General features: G+C 36.7%; 1 pseudogene; it reads right to left on the bottom strand.

The window, feature by feature from the left end:
- Positions 1–12,084: 12,084 nt before the first annotated feature.
- LOC101119181 (elongation factor 1-alpha 1-like) lies at positions 12,085–14,278 on the bottom strand (annotated as a pseudogene).
- Positions 14,279–15,089: the final 811 nt, after the last annotated feature.

The following is a 15,089-nucleotide window of genomic DNA, read 5'->3' as shown; positions in this document are numbered from 1 at the left end:
CCTCCAGGGGATCTTCCAGAGCCAGGGATCAAACCCACATCTTTTATGTCTCCTGCATTGGCAGGCCGGAGAAGGCAATGGCACCCCACTCCAGTACTCTTGCCTGGAAAACCCCATGGATGGAGGAGCCTGGTGGGCTGCCCTCTATGGGGTCGCACAGAGTCGGCCACGACTGAAGCGACTTAGCAGCAGCAGCAGCAGCAGCATTGACAGGCAGGTCCTTTACACTGGCACCACCTGAGAAGCCCTCATGTACCTATCTCCTCTACCAATTACTTCACAATAATAACATCTTCTCTTCATGTCTTCCTATATCTATCATTAACTTCATCAGTATCTCAATTCTTAGATTTTATGATTATTATGGATTTGTAGACTTGAAAGATATCTAACAGACCATCCAAGCCTTCCCCCAGGATGTATAAATTTCCACTTCCTCTAGCCAAAGCATTGGAGAACTCAGCAATTGTAGGCTGGATTGTATGTTGTATATGTTTCTCAGTATGAGATTGCTGGCTTTGTCATGCAAACATTTTTAAAATCAATGGCTTAAACTCACACTTTTAGTCTTTTCCTCCATAATTTTTGTTTTTGCTTACTCTCAAATTTTGTCACTTCAATCTCTTCAGTATTTCACAAATACAAACCTTCTTTTCCCTTGACACTGTTCTCAATTTGAGCCATACTTGTGTGCCTCCTCCTGAAATACAGCTGTGGTTTCAGGTATAAAAGAAGCAGATGCTTTCAGTGAACATTCAAGGAAATGTGCCAAAAGTTCTGGAAGCAGCGTAGCTCATAGAGTTTTCTTCCTGAATGTACTGGTGTCCTTTTGCTGTTGTAACAAATTACCAATAACTTTATGTCTTAACACAGCACACATTCATAATCTTATGCTTTTAAAGCCCAGAAATTTAGTATCACTATGTATCTCTAGTAGAGGATCCTTTGGTTTGCCTTTTCCAACTATTAGAGCTGCCTACATTGCTTGAGCAATAGCCTCTTTCTCCATCTTCAAAGTCAACAGTGTAATCCTTCAAATATGTATCCCTTTCTTTCTCTCACTCTCTCTCATATGTGTATCAAGGTTGCATTGGGGAGATATGCTGTGAACAAATAATGTGATCTGAACTAACACAGAAGCTGGAGGCTGTGGTTAAAGGGACACCAGGGTTCAGTACTACTGGCTTTTAATGGCTCCAAGAGGAGTCTGGTTAAGGTCATTATTACAGTACATGTTGGAACATTTCTGATATTAGTTCCTGGAACAGAATTTTCCCTATGCCCAGTCTCCTAAAGGAGCTTCTTTTTAAAGCCAAATAAATAGATTTTCTTTCATTTTTCTCCAGATTTTTCTCAATATCCTCATGTCTGACTGAGAATACAGTATATGATATCTTCTTCTAGTTCTGAATAGATTATAATCCCCTCTAGTGTTTCATTTTTATTTAATACTATTGTCTTCATTTGCAACCTTTTTTCAGATAACCTTCACAGATATGTGAAACAGAGTTATAAGAGTTAAACTTTTGTCAAAGCCCTGACAGCTGAAATAGATTCTTAATTAAAAGCTTTGTTTCCAGCATTCCCCCAATCATTGCCTCTTTTTTTTTTTCTGTTTATTTATTTATTTTTTTTTATTTTTTCATGCATTCCCAAACATGAACCCCCTCCACTGCATCCTGCGTCAGACATAGACTGGCGATTCAATTCACATGATAGTATACATGTTAGAATGTCATTCTCCCAAATCATCCCACCTCTCCTCTCTTTCCCTGTCTTGCATACAGGGTCGTCATTGCCATCTTCCTAAATTCCATATATAGCAGTATACTGTATTGGTGTTTTCTTTCACTTACTCTGCTTCTTCAGACTTTTTTGACGAAGTGTTTTATGTCATTTAAATGTCCTTCCTAAGGATACTTGTTTCCCATAGCAAAACAAAGAGCATCCAAAGTCTGTCACTGAAGTCAGGACCCTTTGGGATCTGTCCTCAAAACTAACTTTAGGGACTTAACTTCCATATTTCTCTACCCAGAGCTTATCTCTTCTGAGGGAGATAATATTTTCACCTCTGCTAGTCATTTAGTTCCATATTTTCAATGGTGTCATTTGAAATCTATGTAAAATTAGTTATATGATGTGGGAGACACTACATACTGAAAAACGGGCTCAGCCTTAGACATAATAATTTATGTTAATGAAGTTTGGTAGATTGATCATAAATAATTTGAAGTATTTTAGTGATAGTCAAATTTCATTCAGATCATGGGACTCAGGAACATACATTTGTTTTACTTATTTACTGATTTATTTGTCATTGACTGTGTTTGGTATTCATCGTTGCTCACAAACTTTCTCTAGTTACTGTGAGTGGAGGCTGGTCTCTAGTTTCAGGGCACAGGCTTCTCTTTGTGGTGACTTCTCTTGTTGTAGAACATGAGCTCTAGGATGTGTGGCCTTCAATAATTATGGCAGGCAGATTTAGTTGCCCCTTGGCATGCTGGAATCTTCCAGGACTAGGGATCAAACCCATGTTCCCTGCATTAGCAGACAAATTCTTAACCACTGAACCACCAGGTAAGTCTATGTACGTACATATATAAGTTCATATATGAAAACAGGCAGGAGGAGGAGGGGATGACAGAGGATGAAATGGTTGGATGGCATCACTGACTCAATGGGCATGTGAGTTTGAGCAAACTCCTGGGAGATAGTGAAGGACAGGGAAGCCTGGCATGCTGCAGTCTGTGGGATTGCAAAGCATCAGACAAAGCTTAGCGACTGAACAACAACAACTGAAAACCTTTATCAGTAACTCATCCTTTCTAAACAAACCTTGCTCATCAAAAGAGAAGTCAATGCCATCAAAACACAATGACTTCAGCAATTCTTTCCTATTCTTAAAAAATGACAAAAATGCTTATTAAATGTTATTTTGCCTGTGGTCTAAATTCTTATATTTATGTTTGTCATCTTGTCATTTCTAAAAATAGTCAAGTTTCCAGGAAATTTTCAATGTTTTAAAAAGTGAATGGATGGTAGGACCTTCTATTCCATGTCTTCTGGACAAGAGCTGATCCTTGAGATGGAATTTTTTGGCTGTTCTCTGTAACTTCTCCTAAATGCAATAGATCTATAAATAAAAACGTTAGGTTTATTTTTCCCTCACACGGTTGGCAGATCATAGTACAAATTGCCAACACGTCATTTATGTCCTTATCTCTACTCACGGGTATGAACAGAATTGAACCTAAGAGAATAGTATAGATGTTCAGCAGCCCAATGCTATTCATCAAAATGCCTGCCTGTAAAAAAGAAACACTTTGCTGTGAGAAATAATGCTTCAGTTTTTCAGACCTACATTGAGGGAAAATGTCCAGAGTTCACACAAATCAGGCAATGTAAATTAACAGTTTCTCCAGTACCTTCTGCTCAACAATAATAAGTTCTCAGGGGAGTTTGCAAGTGTCCTTGGAAAATAAATGGGAGGTTGGTGACTTCTGCACAAAATCTCCTATGACTTAGGAAATGTCATGTAGTTAAAAATAGTATTCAGTGACTATACTCAGGACTGTGTTTATTCTAAATTCAATTGAAGTGCTTAAATTTGGGGTAAATATAATAGCTTATACAGTAATTTAAAAAATCAAAACTCTTCTCTCTAATGTAACAAAAATCCTTCTTAGAATCATTGAAAAATTAAGTGAAATTAAAATCCTCTTAAATATTTTATAAACAAGGCAGGAAAGGAGGAAGGAGAACACCATTTTAAATAATATGTAAATTGTTAAGTGGCTTGCTTTATTATTTATTGTTTATGGTATGCTTGCCTGCTCAGTTGTATCCAGCTCTTTGTGACACCATGGACTATAGCCCACCAGCTTCCTCTGTCCATGGAATTTCCCAGGCAAGAATACCAGAGTGGGTTGACATTTCCTTCTCCAGGGGATCTTCCTGACCCAGGGATCCAATTGTGACTTTTTCATCTCTTGCATTGGCAGGCAAATTCTTTACCACTCTGCCACCTGCAAAGCCCCAGTTATTATATATGGTCAACAATTAAGTCACAATTGCATGGTATTTTTTTTTTTCCTGTGTAATCCAAGAATTAAATGATATTTGTATTGACCATGGTCAAAAACACGCCGCTAAGATGATTTTTTCATTTCCTTATTTCCCTAGTAAACTGTACCTAGTAAACTGAAACTATTCTGAGGGTTAAATAAAGGTTTTCACTTCTAAGATCTGGTCTTGGGAATTCATTGTAAGTATTATTATTATTATTATTATTATTATTATTATTTTGTCATTGAGCAATTAAAAAATAGTTTGTGCACTGGCAATGATCTAAATAATTTTAGTCAATAAGTAAGACACTTTCACAACCTACTTAAAGACAACATCTTGATAGCTTTCTTTAAACAGTCACATTGTGGGGGGGGGGCGGGAATCATACTTCATTGACAAAACTTATCGGTTGAAGAATTCCTGGTGTGCATGAATTGATAGGAGTGTTAATTTAAATATGAAATAAAACACACATTTGATTATTTGAAAATCTCTTCAGAAAGCAACTGTTTTTTTTTTTAAAGCATACATATATAACTACTTTTAAACCCTATAATTCCCCAAACAGAAATAGAAATAGAAAGGGCTACTTAATAATGAAGGGAACTTTAAGTCTTTCATATTTATATAATTTACTGAACTTCCATAGAATAGTTGGGTTATTCCAAGATGGACAGTTTACTTCTTTCTTAACTGGTAAAAAATAAGACTAATAAACAAAAATATAAATATTTATTAATCATCAACTCAATGGACATGAGTTTGAGCAAACTCTGGGAAATAGTAAAAGACAGGGAAGCCTGGCGTGCTGCAGTTCATGGGGTCCCAAAGAGTTGGACACAGCTTAGCTACTGAACAACAGTCAGATCAGAGGGGCAGTCCTAAGATGGCGGAGGAATAGGACGGGGAGACCACTTTTTCCCCCACGAATTCATCAAAAGAACATTTCAAAGCTGAGTAAATTTCACAAAACAACTTCTGAATGCTGGTAGAGGACATCAGGCACCCAGAAAAGCAGATTATTGTCTTCAAAAACAGTGAACCTCTCTGGGGATCCCTCAATGTGGAGAAACTTTTCATCTTTAAACTAAATGTTTTATCATTGGTGCTGTATAGATGGAGAAGTCTTGAGGCTCCTGTAAAAATAAAACTGAAAACCAGAAGCAGGAGGCTTAAGGCCAAGTCCTGAGAACATCAGAGAACCCCTGAATTCAGGGAACATTAACCGATAGGAGCCCATCAAACGCCTCCATACCTACACTGAAACCAAGCACAACTCAAGGGCCAACAAGTTCCAGAGCAAGACATACCACGCAAATTTTCCAGCAACATAGGAGCACACCCCTGAGCTTCAATATACAAGCAGCTCAAAGTTACTCCAAAACCACTGATGTCTCATAACCCATTACTGGTCACTTCATTGCACTCCAGAGAGAAGAAATCCACCTTGACCCATCAGAACTCCAACACAAGCCTCCCTAACCAAGAAACCTTGACAAGCCACTGATACAACCCCACCCAAAGTGAGGAAACTCCATAATAAAGAGAACTCCACAAATTCCCAGAATATAGAAAGGCCACCCCAAACCCAGCAATATAACCAAGAGGAAGAGACAGAGGAATACCCAGCAGGTAAAGGAACAGGAGAAATGTCCACCAAACCAAACAAAAGAGGAAGAGAAGGGAATCTACCTGAGAAAGAATTCCAAATATTGATAGTGAAAATGATCCAAAATCTTGAAATCAAAATGGAATCACAGATAAATAGCCTGGAGACAAAGATTGAGAAGATGCAAGAAAGGTTTAACAAGGACCTAGAAGAAATAAAAAAGAATCAATATATAATGAATAATGCAATAAATGAGATCAGAAACACTCTGGAGACAACAAATAGTAGAATAAAGGAGGCAGAAGATAGGATTAGTGAAATAGAAGATAGAATGGTAGAAATAAATGAATCAGAGAGGAAAAAAGAAAAATGAATTAAAAGAAATGAGGACAATCTCAGAGACTTCCAGGACAATATGAAACACTCCAACATTCGAATTATAGGAGTCCCAGAAGAAGACAAAAAGAAAGACCATGAGAAAATACTTGAGGAGATAATAGTTGAAAGCTTCCCTAAAATGAGGAAAGAAATAAATAATCACCCCAGTCCAAGAAACCCAGAGAGTTCCAAACAGGATAAACCCAAGGAGAAACACCCCAAGACACATATTAATCAAATTAACAAAGATCAAACACGAACAAATATTAAAAGCAGCAAGGGAAAAACAACAAATAACACACAAGGGGATTCCCATAAGGATAACTGCAGATCTTTCAATAGAAACTCTTCAGGCCAGGAGGGAATGGCAAGACATACTTAAAGTAATGACAGAAAATAACCTACAGGCAAGATTACTGTACCCAGCAAGGATCTCGTTCAAATATGAAGGAGAAATCAAAAGCTTTACAGACAAGCAAAAGCTGAGAGAATTCAGCACCACCAAACCAGCTCTCCAACAAATGCTAAAGGATATTCTCTAGACATGAAACACAAAAAGGGCATATAAACCCAAACCCAAACCAGTAAAGTAACTGGCAACGGGATCATACTTATTAGTAATTACCTTAAACATAAATGGGTTGAATGCCCCAACCAAAAGGCAAAGACTGGCTGAATGGATACAAAAGCAAGATCCCTATATATGCTGCCTATAAGAGACCCACCTCAAAACTAGGGACACATACAGACTGAAAGTGAAGGGCTGGAAAAGATATTCCACGCAAATAGAGACCAAAAGAAAGCAGGAGTAGCAATAGTCATCTCTGATAAAATAGACTTTAAAACAAAGGCTGTGAAAAGAGACAAAGAAGGACACTACATAATGATCAAAGGATCAATCCAAGAAAAAGATATAACAATTATAAACATATATGCACCCAACATAGGAGCACGGCAATATGTAAGACAAATGCTAACAAGTATGAAAGGGGAAATTAACAGTAACACAGTAATAGTGAGAGACTTTAATACCCCACTCGCACCTATGGACAGATCAACTAAACAGAAAATTAACAAAGAAACACAAACTTTAAATGATACAATAGACCAGTTAGACCTAATTGGTATCTATAGGAAATTTCACCCCAGAACAATGAATTTCACCTTTTTCTCAAATGCACACGGAACCTTCTCCAGGATAGATCACATCCTGGGCCATAAATCTAACCTTGATAAATTAAAAAAAAAAAAATTGAAATCATTCCAAGAATCTTTTCTGACCATAATGCATTGATTAGATTTCAATTACAGGAGAATAACTATTAAAAATTCCAACATATGGAGGCTGAACAACACGCTTCTGAATAACAAACAAATCACAGAAGAAATCAAAAAAAGAAATCAAAATATGCATAGAAACGAGTGAAAATGAAAACACAACAACCCAAAACCTGTAGGACACTATAAAAGCAGTGCTAAGAGGAAAGTTCATAGCAATACAGGCATACCTCAAGAAACAAGAAAAAAGCCAAATAAATAACCTAACTCACAACTAAAGCAACTAGAAAAGGAAGAAATGGAGAACCCCAGAATTAGTAGAAGGAAAGAAATCTTAAAAATTAGGGCAGAAATAAATGCTAAAGAAACAAAAGAGACCATAGCAAAAATCAACAAAGCCAAAAGCTGGTTCTTTGAAAGGATAAATAAAATTGACAAACCATTAGCCAGACTCATCAAGAAACAAAAGGAGAAAAATCAAATCAATAAAATTAGAAATGAAAATGGAGAGATCACCACAGAAAACACAGAAATACAAAGGATCATAAGAGACTACTATCAGAAATTATATGCCAATAAAATGGATAACGTGGAAGAAATGGACAAATTCTTAGAAAAGTACAACATTCCAAAACTGAATCAGGAAGAATTAGAAAATCTTAACAAACCCTTCACAAGCACGGAAATTGAAACTGTAATCAGAAACCTTCCAGCAAACAAAAGCCCAGTCCAGACAGCTTCACAGCTGAATTCTACCAAAAATTTCGAGAAGAGCTAGCACCTATCCTACTCAAACTCTTCCAGAAAATCGCAGAGGAAGGTAAACTTCCAAACTCATTCTATGAGGCCACCATAACCCTAATACCAAAATCTGACAAAGATGTCACAAAAAAAGAAAACTACAGGCCAATATCACTGATGAACATAGATGCAAAAATCCTCAACAAAATTCCAGCAATCAGAGTCCAACAACACATTAAAAGATCATACACCATGATCAAGTGGGCTTTATCCCAGGGATGCCAGGATTCTTCAATATCTGCAAATCAATCAATGTAATTCACCACATTAACAAATTGAAAAATAAAAGCCATATGATTATCTCAATAGATGCAGAGAAGGCCTTTGACAAAATTCAACATCCATTTATGATAAAAACTCTCCAGAAAGCAGGAATAGAAGGAACATACCTCAACATAATAAAAGCTATCTATGACAAACCCACAGCAAACATCCTCAATGGTGAAAAATTGAAAGCATTTCCCCTAAAGTCAGGAAGAAGACAAGGGTACCCACTTTCATCGCTACTATTCAACATAGTTCTGGAAGTTTTGGCCACAGCAATCAGAGCAGAAAAAGAAATAAAAGGAATCCAAATTGGAAAGAAGAAGTAAAACTCTCACTGTTTGCAGATGACATGATCCTCTACATAGCAAACCCTAAAGACTTCACCAGAAAATTACTAGAGCTCATCAATGAATATAGTAAAGTTGCAGGATATAAAATCAACACACAGAAATCCCTTGCATTCCTATACACTAATAATGAGAAAGTAGAAAAAGAAATTAAGGAAACAATTCCATTCTCCATTGCAACAAAAAGAATAAAATACTTAGGAACATATCTACCTAAAGAAACTAAAGACCTATGCATAAAAAACTATAAAACAGTGATGAAAGAAATCAAAGAGGACACTAATAGATGGAGAAATATATGATGTTCATGGATCAGAAGAATCAACATAGTGAAAATGAGTATACCACCCAAAGCAATCTATAGATTCAATGTAATCCCTATAAAGCTACCAGAGGTATTTTTCACAGAACTAGAACAAATAATTTCAAGATTTGTATGGAAATACAAAAAAAAAAAAAAAAAACTCAAATAGCCAAAGCAATCTTGAGAAAGAAGAATGGAACTGGAGGAATCAACCTGCCTGACTTCAGGCTCTACTACAAAGCCACAGTCATCAAGACAGTATGGTACTGGCACAAAGACAGAAATATAGATCAATGGAACAAAATAGAAAGCCCAGAGATAAATCCACACACCTATGGACACCTTATCTTTGACAAAGGAGGCAAGAATATACAATGGAGTAAAGACAATCTCTTTAACAAGTGGTGCTGGGAAAACTGGTCAACCACTTGTAAAAGAATGAAACTAGATCACTTTCTAACACCACACACAAAAATAAACTAAAAATGGATTAAAGATCTAAACATAAGACCAGAAACTATAAAACTCCTAGAGGAGAACATAGGCAAAACACTCTCCGACATAAATCACAGCAGGATCCTCTATGATCCACCTCCCAGAATAAAGGAAATAAAAGCAAAAATAAACAAATGGGATCTAATTAAAGTTAAAAGCTTCTGCGCAACAAAGGAAACTATAAGCAAGGTGAAAAGACAGCCTTCGGAATGGGAGAAAATAATAGCAAATGAAGCAACTGACAAACAACTAATCTCAAATATATACAAGCAACTTATGCAGCTCAATTCCAGAAAAATAAACGACCCAATCAAAAAATGGGCCAAAGAGCTAAACAGACATTTCTCCAAAGAAGACACAGAGATGGCTAACAAACACATGAAAAATGCTCAACATCACTCATTATCAGAGAAATGCAAATCAAAACCACAATGAGGTACCATTTCACACCAGTCAGAATGGCTGCGAACCAAAAGTCTGAAAGCAATAAATGCTGGAGAGGGTTTGGAGAAAAGGGAACCCTTTTACACTGTTGTTGGGAATGCAAACCAGCACAGCCACTATGGAGAACAGTGTGGAGATTCCTTAAAAAATTACAAATAGAACTGCCTTATGACCCAGCAATCCCACTGCTGGGCATACACACCGAGGAAACCAGAATTGAAAGAGACACATGTACCCCAATGTTCATTGAAGCACTGTTTATAATAGCCAGGACATGGAAACAACCTAGATGTCCATCAGCAGATGAATGGATAAGAAAGCAATGGTACATATACACAATGGAGTATTACTCAGCCATTAAAAATAATACATTTGAATCCGTTCTAATGAGATGGATGAAACTGGGGCCGATTATACAGAGTGAAGTAAGCCTGAAAGAAAAAGACCAATACAGTATACTAACACATATATATGGAATTTAGAAATATGGTAAGGATAACCCTGTATGCAAGACAGCAAAAGAGACACAAATGTATAGAACAGTCTTTTGGACTCTGAGGTAGAGGGAGAGGGTGGGATGATTTGGGAGAATGGCATTGAAACATGTATACTATCATGTAAGAAGTGAATTGCCAGTCTATGTTCGATGCAGGATACAGGATACTTGGGGCTGCTGCACGGGGATGATCCAGAGAGATGATAGGGGGTGGAAGGTGGGAGGGGGGTTCAGGATTGGCAAAAATAAAAATAAAAAATAGAAATAATAAAAATAATTAAAAAATTTAAAAAATTAAAAAAAACCAATCAGGTCAATGATATGTTTATTAATGGCAAACGTATGTTTTATTAATATGTAGTTCACACTTTATAATTTAGGTGTGATGTTTAAATAGAAAATCCATTTTATGATATTTATTAATTTGTGCTTTATGTATAGATTAAATAAATGTATAGAAATGACATAGTTTCAGGATTTCAATATATTACTTATACAAAAAACACAGCTATTTTGAAAAGCAATTTAAAAAAAATTATACCAACAAATTTACTCAGTGTTGATGTAGATGCAAAAAATTCTATGTGCTACACATGGCCATTAACATTAGAGTTTGTGGCCTTTTTATAAAGCAGCTTACACATAAAAAATTACCTCTGCTTGTCTGTCCTGACTTGTGAATTTTTGCAACCCTTAGACCTCATTCCACAATTTTTCACTATGTACTTAAAGCATACATGCTTCCTCCCCTTATGAAAGGTGAAGAAACCTGAAGTTCTGACCTAGGGGAAAAAATGCTAACTCAGAAGTATCAAATCCTGAAGTTTAGGCAGATGGGACACCAGAAATGGATTATGGGCAACTCTTAAGTCATTCACCTAATTAATTTGGGCTTCCCTGGTGGCTCAGAGGTTAAAGTGTCTGCCTGGAATGCAGGAATCCCATGGAGGGAGGAGCCTGGTGGGCTACAGTCCATGGGGTCACAAAGAGTCAGACACAACTGAGTAATTTCACTTCTATCTTTCTATAGGAAGTTTCGGTTCTGGCCAAAAGAAGACACAAGTTCCTCATTAAATTATTTCAGTTCAGTTCAGTTGCTCAGTCGTGTCCGACTCTTTGCGACCCCATGAATTGCAGCATCCCAGGCCTCCCTGTCTACGGGTCTCAAAACTCAGTGACATTTTTTCAGTCAAGTTTTTATTAAAAAGTATTTATTTTTAAAACTAACAACTTAAAACCATCACACAGACCACATACACACAGAGATAATCAGCAAAGCATTTTCCTTTCCTTCTGAAGGCTTTACAGCATATTATCATTTCATTGTGTGTGTTTATGTGTCTTCAGTTGTGTCCAACTCTTTGTGACCTCATGGACACAAGTATCTTCTGTCCATGGCATTTTCCAGGCAAGAATATGGAGTGGGTTGCTATTTCCTCCACTAGGGGATCTTCCTGACCTGGAGATGGAACCCATGTCTCCTACATCTCCTGCATTGGCAAGCAATAACCAGGCATATACTACTATACTTCAGTGGCCAATTGATAGAGTTCTGAGATGGATCTTTTAATACTGGTGAAGATTAGGGTAATAGGTATCACAAATTATATTCATTCTGAGCTTTCTGGGCAGACATGGTGACCTTGAAAGCTCCAGCAGCCTCCTTTTCCACTATTCTGAGGAAAGCCACAGAGACTACCCATCTCATGTCATGAACAGCAAAGCAACCCAGAGGAAGACCATCAGAGAAGCTCTCAACTCACATGGGCTTTCCAGACCCTGTTTCAATGGTGGCAGCATCAGCAGGTCTCCAAAATTTGGGCCTATCTTCTAGTTTCTTTCCAAAATGGCAATCAGTCTCTTTCAGCTCAGCAAACTTGCAAGTAATCTGAGTTGAATAACCATCCTGCAGGTTCAGAGCCAGCACTGATTTGGCCTGGATGGTTCAGTGTGATCACATGGAAAGTAAAGCAAGCTGCTTCCATTGTTGGGTCATCTTTTCTGTCACCAGCCACATTTCCACAATGAATATCTTTGAGATATACATACTTGACACTGAAGCCCACCTGGGAAGACTTTTACTCAAAGCTTCATAGTACATTTTAACAAACTTGACTTCAGCTGTAATACTGATTGGAGCAAAGGTGACCACCATGCCTAATATGAGAATAACAGTCTTCATTTGGTTCACAAGGATAATACCAACACGAGTGTTTTTGTAGATGTCCTGGAAGGCTAGCCAAAGTGCTCATCAGTTGGATGAGCTGGTGGCAGGATGTGATCAAGAGTTTCAAGCAATGTGGTTCCATGGGCATTGTCATCTTTACGGTTGATTTTCCATCCCTTAAACTAAAGGATGCATTTGGCTTCAGCGCTTTGTCATCAAGCCAACCCCAAATGCTACTGTGCTTGGGTTGAGCCAGTTTTCTTAATGTAGGTGCTGACTTTGTTAACGATTCCCTTGTATATCTTCTAGCTGAAGGAAATCTATTTGTTAACACCAACATTTAGTTTTTCCATTCCCAGTATGTAAGATAGTATAGCATGCTTCCAGGTCTGCTTGTTCCTAGAGGAAATGTCTTCAAATTTACTAGCACCAGCAACAATAATCAAAATGGTATAACAAGCCTCTGATGTGCTTGTGATCATATTTTGGTAGTCTCTGTGTCCTGGAGCATCAATGATGTTCAAATAATACTTTTACTGGTATCAGATTTCCACAGGGAGATACCCATGCTTATATAACACTCACTTTCAGCCTTCCATTTATCAAGAAGCAGGAATCTTTGAAGGAGTCATTTTCACCTCAGCAGCATCTTTCTCAAACATTTTGATGGTTCTTTTGTTGATCTACCACATCTGCAGATCAGATGGCCAGCTGTGGTAGGCTTGCCAGAATCTACATGTCCAATGATAATGATGTCGATATGAATCTGTTTCTTTCCATTTTAGCTTAGATTTAGTGGTTATTTCACATCTGTGTTCTGGTGACAAAATTGTAGTGAACAAACTGGAAACTAAATCTTTATAATCTTCTAGGATTTCACTCATAGTCTTCACATAATGATATATGTAACATATGATCTTACACATAAATATAAAGTTTCTTTTTACTTTGTCTGTGACTGTTTAGCCATATCAACTGGGAAGTCTAGAATCATGGTAGCAAACTTTACCAAAATAATTAGGTGTACTAAATAGTAGGATGAATGGCCTGCTATTAATATTTAGAGCCCACCATATGCTAACTTGTCTATATTGTTATTAAAATACATATATTTACTTTTTTTAAGTTTATATAGACTGATTTAGCTGCAAACTTAGTATTTCACACATATTTTGATGATACTCCTAAGTACTCTGCTTCACCTTTATGTGGTTCTTTATGAGTCCTTTCTATAGCCAATCATGCATAATAGCTTCAGTTAGTACTGTGGGAAGGATAAATGAAGTTGTCCTTTGATGCAAATTTGGCTCCTAGGCCAACCCTGGTTTGAGGGCACATGAGCTGATGAGAAGAGAACACATTGATGAAACCAGTAAATCTAAAAAGAGCTAAATTAACTTTTTAAAAGCTAAAATTGATCAAGAATTCTATATTTTTAATTCATTTGGCCATTTTAGGGAAAATTAAAGACATTTTTAAAAATCAATGATTGTCAGACATATTCTAAAAATTGCAGAAATATGATTCCAAAGGGGAGTCAGGAAGATATACTACCTTTTGATATTTAGTGGAATTCTTATAAGGCTGCAAAAAATATTAAACATACTAGTATGTTTAGATTCATTGTGTGATGACACCAAAGCATCCTCTAATTTTGTACATTTGGCTCATTGTTATTCAAGCTCTGACAAAAGGAAGTCTAAGTTCTTGGGCTCTTGTTATGAAGCAGAATAATTTGAGACGATGGTTAATTCTGGTATCCCAAATGAGGTTAATTACATTATGAGAAATAGGTAAGATTATTTTGGAATGAGAAAACAAATAAAGCACAGAATAACCTTGATGCAATTAAACCAGTGGGAAGATTTACATAGTTTACTTGAAATGAAATAAAATTGGAGATAGACGAAACAGTTGTAAAAATTTTAATAGATTACAGAAAGTGCTAGGGGGTCTGGCTGGTCTATCAACTCCTTGGACTACAAAAATAACAAAAGAGAACAGATTCACTTAACTTTTTCTAGCCTAAGTGAATTTTAAAATGTAATAGTGATACAAATATGAAAACTTTGGTCTCTTCAGAACAAGTCCTGATTAAAATGGTGTGGAAAAAAAAAAAAGACTTATGATTCTGAGAAATGAGTTTGTCAAGGTCTCTTGAGGAACTAGGAGGAAGAGGGGCTGGAGAACATTTTCATGGATATGGGTCAAATGACCTGATAGTCATAAGATAACTATCAGATGTTAGTGCACAATGTCCTCTGATACTCAAATTTGCTAATGAAATTGCTAATTAAAAGTTAAAGGATGATGTATATTAAGGGATATGTTATGTTAGAGGATATGGTGATGAAACTCTGGAAGGCTTACATATAACAATGCAACTCAGTGGAAATTTATAAATAGAAGTATGGTACAGTAATGTATTAACTCTA

Source organism: Ovis aries, chromosome 1, assembly GCF_016772045.2.
Source record: "Ovis aries strain OAR_USU_Benz2616 breed Rambouillet chromosome 1, ARS-UI_Ramb_v3.0, whole genome shotgun sequence".
Taxonomy (NCBI): Eukaryota; Metazoa; Chordata; class Mammalia; order Artiodactyla; family Bovidae; genus Ovis; species Ovis aries.
Note: the sequence above shows the minus strand (reverse complement) of the source record. Positions and strands in the feature narration are given on the sequence as shown.